Here is a 9,612-nt window from a genome sequence, read left to right on the forward strand (position 1 = left end):
GATGATTTTTCTAGATTTACATGGACTTATTTTTACACTCTAAAGATAAGACTGCAGGTATCTTAAAGAACTTTGTCACAAAAGTTGAAAAACAATATGCTCTTCCAGTAAAAATCTTTAGAAGTGATAATGAACATAATTTAGAAATCGGGAGTTATATGAGTTATGTGTGTCAAAAGGAATTGTGAGACAAATCAGTGTTCTAAGAACACCTGAACAATATGGGGTGGCAGAAAGGAAAATAGAACCTTAATTGAAGCTGCCAGAACTATGCTTGCAAATTCTGGTCTTCCATTGTCCTTTTGGGCAGAAGCCATTAACACTGCATGTTATGTTTAAAACAAAGTTTTGATTAACCGTAGACATCAAAAGACTAACTATGAAATTCTGTTTAATGTCAAACCAGTTATCTCATTTTTCAAAGTCTTTGGCTACCCATGCTTCATTCTAAATCTCAAAGATTCAGGTTCAGAATTTGCAGCCAAAGTAGATTGCGGTGTTACTTCTTGGGATACTTTTCTACAGTCAAGGCCTATAAAGTGTTTAACATAAGGACCATGAGTATAGAAGAGACTATGAATCTAAAGTTCAATGAACTTTCTTCATTGAAAATCCATGCAAACCCTGCAGAACTGTTTGATCTTTATAGGTTTGACTTTGAAGATGTTACCACTAATTTGGTTGATACAGGTGTACCAAAAGATGTTCAACAAGATTACAAATTTGATATTATGATTCCCTCTCAATGTAAAATCTTTTATACACCACAAAGTTCATCTTCTCAAAGCACCTATCAAACAACTACAACAACTGTTGACCAAAGTCAACACCAAACCATAGATCAAACAAGTGGTCAAACCACTGATCCCATTTATGCCCCACACCTCAAAATTCCATAATTCCATACACCGGAAACTATTCGTTTATCAGATTTCATCCACCAGATCAAGTCACTGGAAACATCAATGATGGTGTGCTCACAAGAAATCAACCTCTAATATCTGCCTCTTTAACCTCAAAATTCCATAATTCCATACACCGGAAACTATTCGTTTATCAGATTTCATCCACCAGATCAAGTCACTGGAAACATCAATGATGGTGTGCTCACAAGAAATCAAACCTCTAATATCTGCCTCTTTGTTGGTTTTCTGTCATTAACCCAACATGTCAAGTACCAAGAAGCTTTGAGAGACAACAGTTGGGTAGAAGCCATGCAAGAAGAACTCATTTAGTTTAAAAGACAACAAGTGTGGGAACTTGTTCCATTGCCTAATGACACATGTCCAATTGGCACAAAATGGGTCTTCAAGAACAAAACTCATGAAAAGGGTATAATTGTTAAAAACAAAGCCAAGCTTTTGGTTCAAGGATACAGACAGGAAGAAGACATTGACAATGATGAAACTTTTGCTCTTGTAACAAGGTTAGAAGCCATTAAACTCTTCTTGGCCTTTGTTGTTAACCATAACATCAAGGTGTATGAGATGCATATAAAGTGTGCCTTTCTTTATGGAAAAATCTGTGAAGAGGTCTATATGTGTCAACCACCAGGATTTGAGGAAACATTCCATCCTGAACATGTCTACAAACTAAACAAAGCTCTGTATGGACTGAAACAAGCACAAAGAGCCTGGTATGATACTCTATCCACTTTCCCTTTATCTAATGACTTCAAAAGTGGTAGAATTGATAAAACCCTGTTTATATAAAATGGAAAGGGAAGGATCTGCTGATAGTTCATATCTATGTGGATGATATCATCTTTGGATCCACATGTGACAAAATGTGTGATGATTTTAGAAAATAAATGACAACTCAATTTGAAATGAGTGCCATGGGTGAGCTGCAATGTTTTCTTGGTTTACAAGTAAAACAACTTGAAAATGGAACTTTTATTCATCAAAACAAATATATTAAAATACATTTGAAGAAATTTGATATGAATGAATGTAAACCATGCAACACTCCCATGTGTATAAACAAACCTTTTATTTCTTGTGAAAAAGATGATTTAGTAGACCAGACACTTTACAGGTGCATGATTGAATCCTTGATGTACTTACCTGCATCAAGACCTGATATTATGTTTGCTACTTATGTATATACTAGATACTAAGCATCACCTAAAAAGTCTCATTTATTAGCTGTGAAAGGGATTTTTAGATACCTTAAAGGTGCAACCACACTTGGTATCCTGTACCCTACCAATGGAAACATTGAGTTTTCAGGTTACTCAGATGGTGATTTTGCCAGTTGCCACACCACAAGAAAGTTCACATCAGGAGGGTGCCAATTCCCTGGAAATGCATTGGTATCTTGGCAAAGCAAAAAGCAAACAACAGTTTTAAGCTCTACAGCAGAGGCAGAGTATATTGCTGGTGCAAGCTGCACAACCCAACTTTTGTAGCTTCAAAGCTAATTACCTGGTTTTGGTATGACTGCTTTAAAGACACCGTTGTCACTGGACAATCAAGGATCCTAAAATATCATCAAGAATCCTACATCACATTAAAAAAAGCATATTGAGATCTGTCATCACTTTGTAAGAGATGGTTACGAAAAATGTTTGATTTCCATCCACCATGTTCCATTTAAAGACCAACTAGCAGATGTCTTTACAAAACCTTTAGATACATCTACTTCTGAAAGCTTGATCTCTAGAATAGGAATGTTAGACATGGACTAAAAGTGAAATTTTAGTCCTTCATACTAAAACATTAACATGTTGTATAGAAAATATCAAAATTTTGCATAAACTCATTAAAATGTTGTTATGAAAATCACTAAAAAATTCTATTCAAAGAAGCAAAACCAGTGTTTTTATGGTTCTAAATCTGTTTGACCAAAGTCTACCATATTGCACAAGTAACATCTGTTTCTTTATCATTTGATTCATTCATATGTTGACTAGCCAATAGATATTTCATCCACTGCTTTCCATTTAAAACCACTGTTTACATCAAACAATGGTTTCTATCCCTAAAATAGAGGTTTACTAAGTGGGACGGACTTTGGCAAACTGATCTTTTCACTACATTTAACCTAAATGACGAGTCACATATGAAATCTTTCTCCAAAAACGACCTTCACATTGAATTCATATAAAGTATGATACACAAATTGTGGGGGCCACAATTTTCAGACCAAACTTCCCACCAGCAATGAAAGTTTTCTTCCATACCTTGTTAGTATGTCTTTCAGCAAAAACCAGTTATGTCAATAAAATTCCCTTGAAAACTCAGTACTTGGGATATGCTATTTTAACAAATTCAAATTACAAGCTATCCCAGACTTTGTTCATGGATTTGGTAGGAAATGTGAAAGCCATAAAAAAGGTTCTGCCAAAGCCTTTCTCATGTATCCAAGGCTTCTAAGCTTTTATCTAATATTTTGAACAGGGTAAAGCCCTTCAAATGAAAAGTCTTTCAAATGACACCTTCACTCGCATGATGACCACTAAACGTCTAGAAAATGTTGGGGGTTGAGGAAGGAAATATTTTAGAAAATGCGGCAACATCTATTATCGAGCCCACTGCTCTTAATGGCCATAGTGTCCAACCTAACATTGTGGAACCCACATTAGAAATCTCCATGGAGACCATTCCCATTCTAAAAGCCAAACGCACCAAAAGGGTCTCCCTGGAAGATGAGATACCAGAGAGACCTGTTGTAACATAATGCCACTTATAACATCTGTTGATACTCCCTCTCAACATATGAAGATATCTCAACCCATCCAAACTCCTCACTTCTCCTCGCAAAAGGAGAATGTTGTAAGCACAGGGGAACTAAACACTGAGTTCTATGATTCACTCGAACATTTATACTCAAGTCCTTTTCCCGGGGCTGATTCTCTTTCATCTCCACCACCCATAATATTCCCATCTATTAAACCATTGCTTGATGCAATTAATGCCTCTGACTTGAACAGACCTAGTTCCTCTCAATCATTTATCACTGAGAGTATGCACCAACAAGTGGCTAGATCAAGTCCAGAGATCATTGCCAACCCACAAGCATAGGAAGGTACACCTCTTCAGTCACAAGTGTCTCTTTCAAGTTTTTTCAAGTGAAGCAGCCACTAACTGTAGGGACAACAGTCTTACAGCTGAATAGTGGTTACATCTTTAAGACTTCCTTGAAGGCAACAACTGTCGAGTCTACAATATTACACTTATTAACAGTTGGAAGTCCTTAGAACCAAGACCAAGGGACATCTGGTCTAAAACCAGATACAATCACCTCTGGTGGGAATTCAGATTATCCTATTATATAGGTGATAGATTAAGATATCAAGAATTGATGGAGAGGGTTACCAAGATGGAATCTTCCATTAATGAAGTAAAGGAGATGTTGAAAATCATGGTGCAAAACTCTAAACCTTAACCAACCACTGCAGATCTTGTCAAAGACTTATGGCCATTTGGTTCAATCAATCCTTAGTTTTCAAAAACAATTTGCAGACGCCACCCACGACATACACATGGAACTTATCAGAAATATGGTTGAAGCTAGGTACAAAGATACTCAACCTGAGATAAAGGCCATCAAAGATCATCTTCTCTAGACTACAGGCTCTACTCCTAACCCCAAGTATCCTGATGATTCCAAAAAGGGGGAGAATGAAGAGGGAATGAAAAAACTACCTCCTCAAGTTAAGAGAGCTCAAAAGAAGCCTAAGTTATCTACAAACAAAAAGGCAAAGGAGAATGCTTTATAAAAAGAGAAAAGAAAAGATACAAGAAAAGCCAAAAATGCCATAGTGGTACAAGAAATAGTTGAAAAACAGAAAATTCAAAAAAAAAAAAGGTTCTTCAATAGAAGCTGCTAGAAAACAACCTGCAAGGCAAGTTAATATCACTTCTCAAAAACTTAAAATTCAAGACTTGGAGACGCTTATTAAAAGGTTCCTGTGGGGTGGCTCGGGTTAAAATAAGAAGATGCATTGGGTAGCTTGGGATCGGGTGTTTATTCCAAAAAAGGACGGGGGCTTGGGCTGATCAAATTGAAGAACATCAACATAGCCCTCCTCTCCAAATAGGGATGGAGATACAAGCCTGAGAAAAATCAGTTGTGGAAGAAAGTGGTAGAGGCGATACACAAAAACATGAATAACTGAGACTTTCTCCCGATAAAAAAAGCCAAAGTGGAGTGTGGAATAACATTGTGAAATATTTTTCCAGAACGATAATTTTTGATACCCTGTTGCGTAACTTTTTTAAAAGTGTGGTCGGTAATGATAGTAACATTTCGTTTTGGTTGGACCATTGGCTTTTTAATGAACCCTTAAAAGATATTTACCCTAATATTTTCAATCTCGAGTCTAACAAAAAGTGTAGTGTTGACAACAGGTTAAGTAACAATGGAGATGGATCTATCAGGATAGACAGATTGGAGCTGGAGGTCGGACCTGGAAGTTTTCTAGAGATATCAGAATTAAATTGGCTTATGAGAGACTTGGGGGTGCCACTTTGGAAGATATGGAAGACAAGTGGATATGGATTGGAGTGGGTTCAGAAGAGTTTTCGATTGGAGCTATGAGAAGAGCCTTAAATAAAGGAGTCGACCATAGCGGAAATTATGTGATGAAGTGGTGCAAATGGGTTTTGACGAAATGCAACGTTTTCGCATAGAGAGCTGAAAATGGGGAAAATTTCTACAGGATCGAAGCTTAGAGACATAAATATCGAGATCGAAGATGCTTCATGTCCTCTGTGCGGTTCGAGCGAAGAAACGGGCAATCACCTATTCACATATTGCTTGGTGGCGAGTAGGGTTTGGTTGTACACTGCGGCAAGGTGTAGAGTTGCTCCATTTATTGTCTACACGTTTAGAGAGATAGATTTTGGAGCTTCATAACCATGTGGGATTGAAGGGTGTGGCTAAAGAGATTTTCTACAGGATTATTATTATCGGGTGTTGGAGTATTTGGCGAACTAGGAATGGTGTTAAATTCTCCAACATACAATTTCGAGTGGAAGATGTCATTAGTGAAATCAAGTCGATTGGATATCTTTGGATTCGTAGTAGACTGAAACCAAGGACTATGTCTTCGACCGAGTGCCGAGTGGTGTAACTTTGTAATTATGTAATTTGTTCTCATGTGGCCGCCCCGTTTTGGGGTTTGGTGGTTTCTAATGAAGTTTACTTAAAAAAAAATTGTACCTCAATCCACTCCTTAGACTTGCCAAGCCACTATTGCCATTACTCATCAAACCATTGCTCTTCAATCCATCGCCCAAACTATCCAAACATCTGTTGGCATTGACAAAATGCAAATCCCATCTCATAAAAGACTCCAATTGGTTATCTAAAACGAAATCCACCAATCCACACTCCATATCCTCCATCAAAAGCACCTACACCTTATACCAGGGGGAAAAGACAAAAGTTTATCATCCAAGATGATGATGAAGAAACTCCAGCCACACCACTCAAAACCACAAAACAAATCACCACCACCATATCATCAATTCCACCAACCACAAAACAACTCACCATCGCCACTTCAATATCAAACCCAACTTCCTTATCAACATATATCCCATCAACTACCACTACCCTTATCACCACTGCACATCCTTTAGAACTGTCATATGTATCCTCAAAAATACACTCCTTCTAGTTTTCAGACGATTCAAATCAGCTCACCTTTCCATCTTTTCAAAACTTTCCAAAGCCTACAAATGTAAAAGAATATATGGATTTAAAGATAAAACAGGCTGAAAGGATAGCTACAGAGAGACAAACCTGTCTTTGAAAATGTTAAAAAAAACTTTTTGGCCCTGGATAAAGAAAATGTGCCATACCCCACTATAATATAAACTCATCAATCACATATATAAAAGGTAAAAACCCATAATATAACTATAATTGTTATAAAATACCCATAAGTCAACTCGTCTGTTGCGATGGGACCGTTAAACCGAACAAAATAGACGTACAAACATCGAACCACGCACACGCATTGCGATGTGTAGACTTGCCAAATTCAGACTGAAACATAAAAAAATATAGTAAAAAATAACTATATTGAAATGCTAACAAAATCACGTAAGAAAGGAAATATAAAAAAAAAATTAAAAAGTTAAGGACTTATTCGTCTATGCTAAGATGACTAGTACATTATCACGCATAATTACAATTTAAACGAAACTTATATTAAAACGTAAATAAAATAGAACCAACGCATTGTGATCCGTCATTTTTATGCCCTAGTTCCTCTTTATTGCCATTTCTATGCTTTGATTCCTTTTAAATGTTAGTAAACCGTGATTTAATCAAATATAAAAGTAAAATTACTTAGAATATTTTATCTAAAAAATAAATAAGTTATAAAAGTTAATTAAGATAAAATCAAATAAGTTATAAGAAAATTATTACCTTGGTGGTCTTCAAATGACCAAATGGATGTATGTAACCATGTATATAACAATTTTTTTAAATAAAAACGGCTCGTAGTGGTATTGTTCCCTATTAAAAATGTTTACAAAATGAAAATATTTTGCCACATTGTAGCATCGAGTCATAGACCTCTTGTATACATGACCAACGCTCTCCCACTGAGCTATAAGTCCAGATGTTTGTGATTTCAATGTAATAAATATTAATAATCTTCAAACAAATAAACTATAATTGAAATTTTTTTAAAAAATTTACGGGCCCCTTTAGGTTTTTGGTTCTAAGCCGACACCCATCCGACCCATGCTCAAGGTCAGACCTGCAGAGAGAAGTAAAGGAAAGTATAACAGAGATGCACAATAGATCTTTTTTGAAGAATTCAAGAAAGTAAATGCTGTTGAAGACCATGTTAAATATGTTTGCAACAAACTCTTTCATGCTTCAATACACATATCCTTATCTTAAAAGAGCTCTTAGAAGATTACTTGAATCATATTATGAAGAACAAACCATACAAATCAACTAGAGCTCAATTCTTAGGGTGGACAACTGTAGCCTTAGTAGATAAATATTTAAAGATTGAAAAGTTTCTCCTTGACCCTCTGCAAAAACCTACACCTTCAAATTAGAAGGCAGAAAAAAAAGCCAAATGACAAAAAGCCATGCAGTTAAAAAGAATAATGAAAGAGGAAATGGTTGAAGACCAAAGCCCTGTTGAAGAACAACGCACTGATGAGAAGAACTAAACACATGTTTTATGCCTAAACAAATGTTTAGTATTAACAAACAGAGGTTTCCAAAACAGATGATACCAATACAAGTTATCAGGGAGATGTCAGCCCTGATAACTAACAAATGTTTGTACTTCCTATAATTAGATCTCACATGTTAGAGATCTATTTATCACTATCACACAAAACATTCCTTTTGTACGAACAAAATGCAGTAACCAAGCTGAGAGGAAGTGATAGTTGTACTTGTATATGTAATCTTTTTATTATAATTGAAAACAACATGACAATTTTCCAAGTTTGTGTTTGTATTTAATTCCGCCGCATTCATTTTATTTCCATTTATAATTCATATAATTCACCAACACTACACTGTTCCATAGAAAAGCACATACAAACTTAAACATGGACATTTTGAATCAACAAGCTTTGATCATGGACATTTTGTTAGCAGGTATTTACATCAAACAAATTGAGTTTAGTTAAATGGACACTAAAATAATGTTTTATAAGTATCGTTACTTTCCATTTATACATCTTTTACTATTTAAAAGGAGTAGGTTATTTTTGTTAATATAGATTCTTGTAATTTTGTATCCATATATTAAAATGTGTGTACTTATATATTATTTAGAATCAAATTTTTCTCTATTTGTGTGAAAAGTGATAAATGGATAACTTTCATGATTATCTTTTAATTATAAAATTAGAGTTTCTTTAATTAAAACGAATGTATGACATTAAAGGTTTAATTATCAGGATTCAGGTCTTTATCGCTGGAAATTGATTAACGGACAAACAAATTTACGTGAATGAATTTACATAAAACTGATTTGGAATATAACTTGATTTTTAGGTTTCTTATTTTGGGGACGACTTGACTTTGTTTGCTTTGATAAACATAAGGTACGAATTCGTGATTCTTTACATCGTACTATAACTTTATTTTTTTCGTTTTGTTCATGATTAATATATTATGTTAGTAAATAATAATTTATGACATGGTTAATTTACAAAAGTATGTAAATGAAAAATCATAAACTATGTTCTATGAGGGTAATGTATATGTGGTACGTTAAAGTCCATAGTTAAAGACACCAATAATTACTGTCGCACCACCATTCATCGCCTCCGGATGTTTCAACCACAACCTACTCCATTGATTTGCCACACACATTTTGCCGCCACCTTGGTTAGAATCATATGTTTTATAACTAACTTGATTTTCGTTATGGTTATGGTTCAAAATTGAACCGAAGTGAACCCGTGCAACCCCTAAAATCAGTTATCTAAATGTTGTGCTCCTACCGTATCGCGCAGGCATCCCACTAGTCTAAGAATATATTTGATTTGAATTTGGTGGCCCGTGATCTTAAAAATTAGCAACCCAATTGTAATTAATTCTTCAATCCGTGTTTTCTCTCTCTAAAACCAAAACCCAAGTAGAAGATCTAAACTTTCTCTCTTTAAGTATATA

This window comes from Helianthus annuus, chromosome 15 (assembly GCF_002127325.2).
Source record: "Helianthus annuus cultivar XRQ/B chromosome 15, HanXRQr2.0-SUNRISE, whole genome shotgun sequence".
Taxonomy (NCBI): Eukaryota; Viridiplantae; Streptophyta; class Magnoliopsida; order Asterales; family Asteraceae; genus Helianthus; species Helianthus annuus.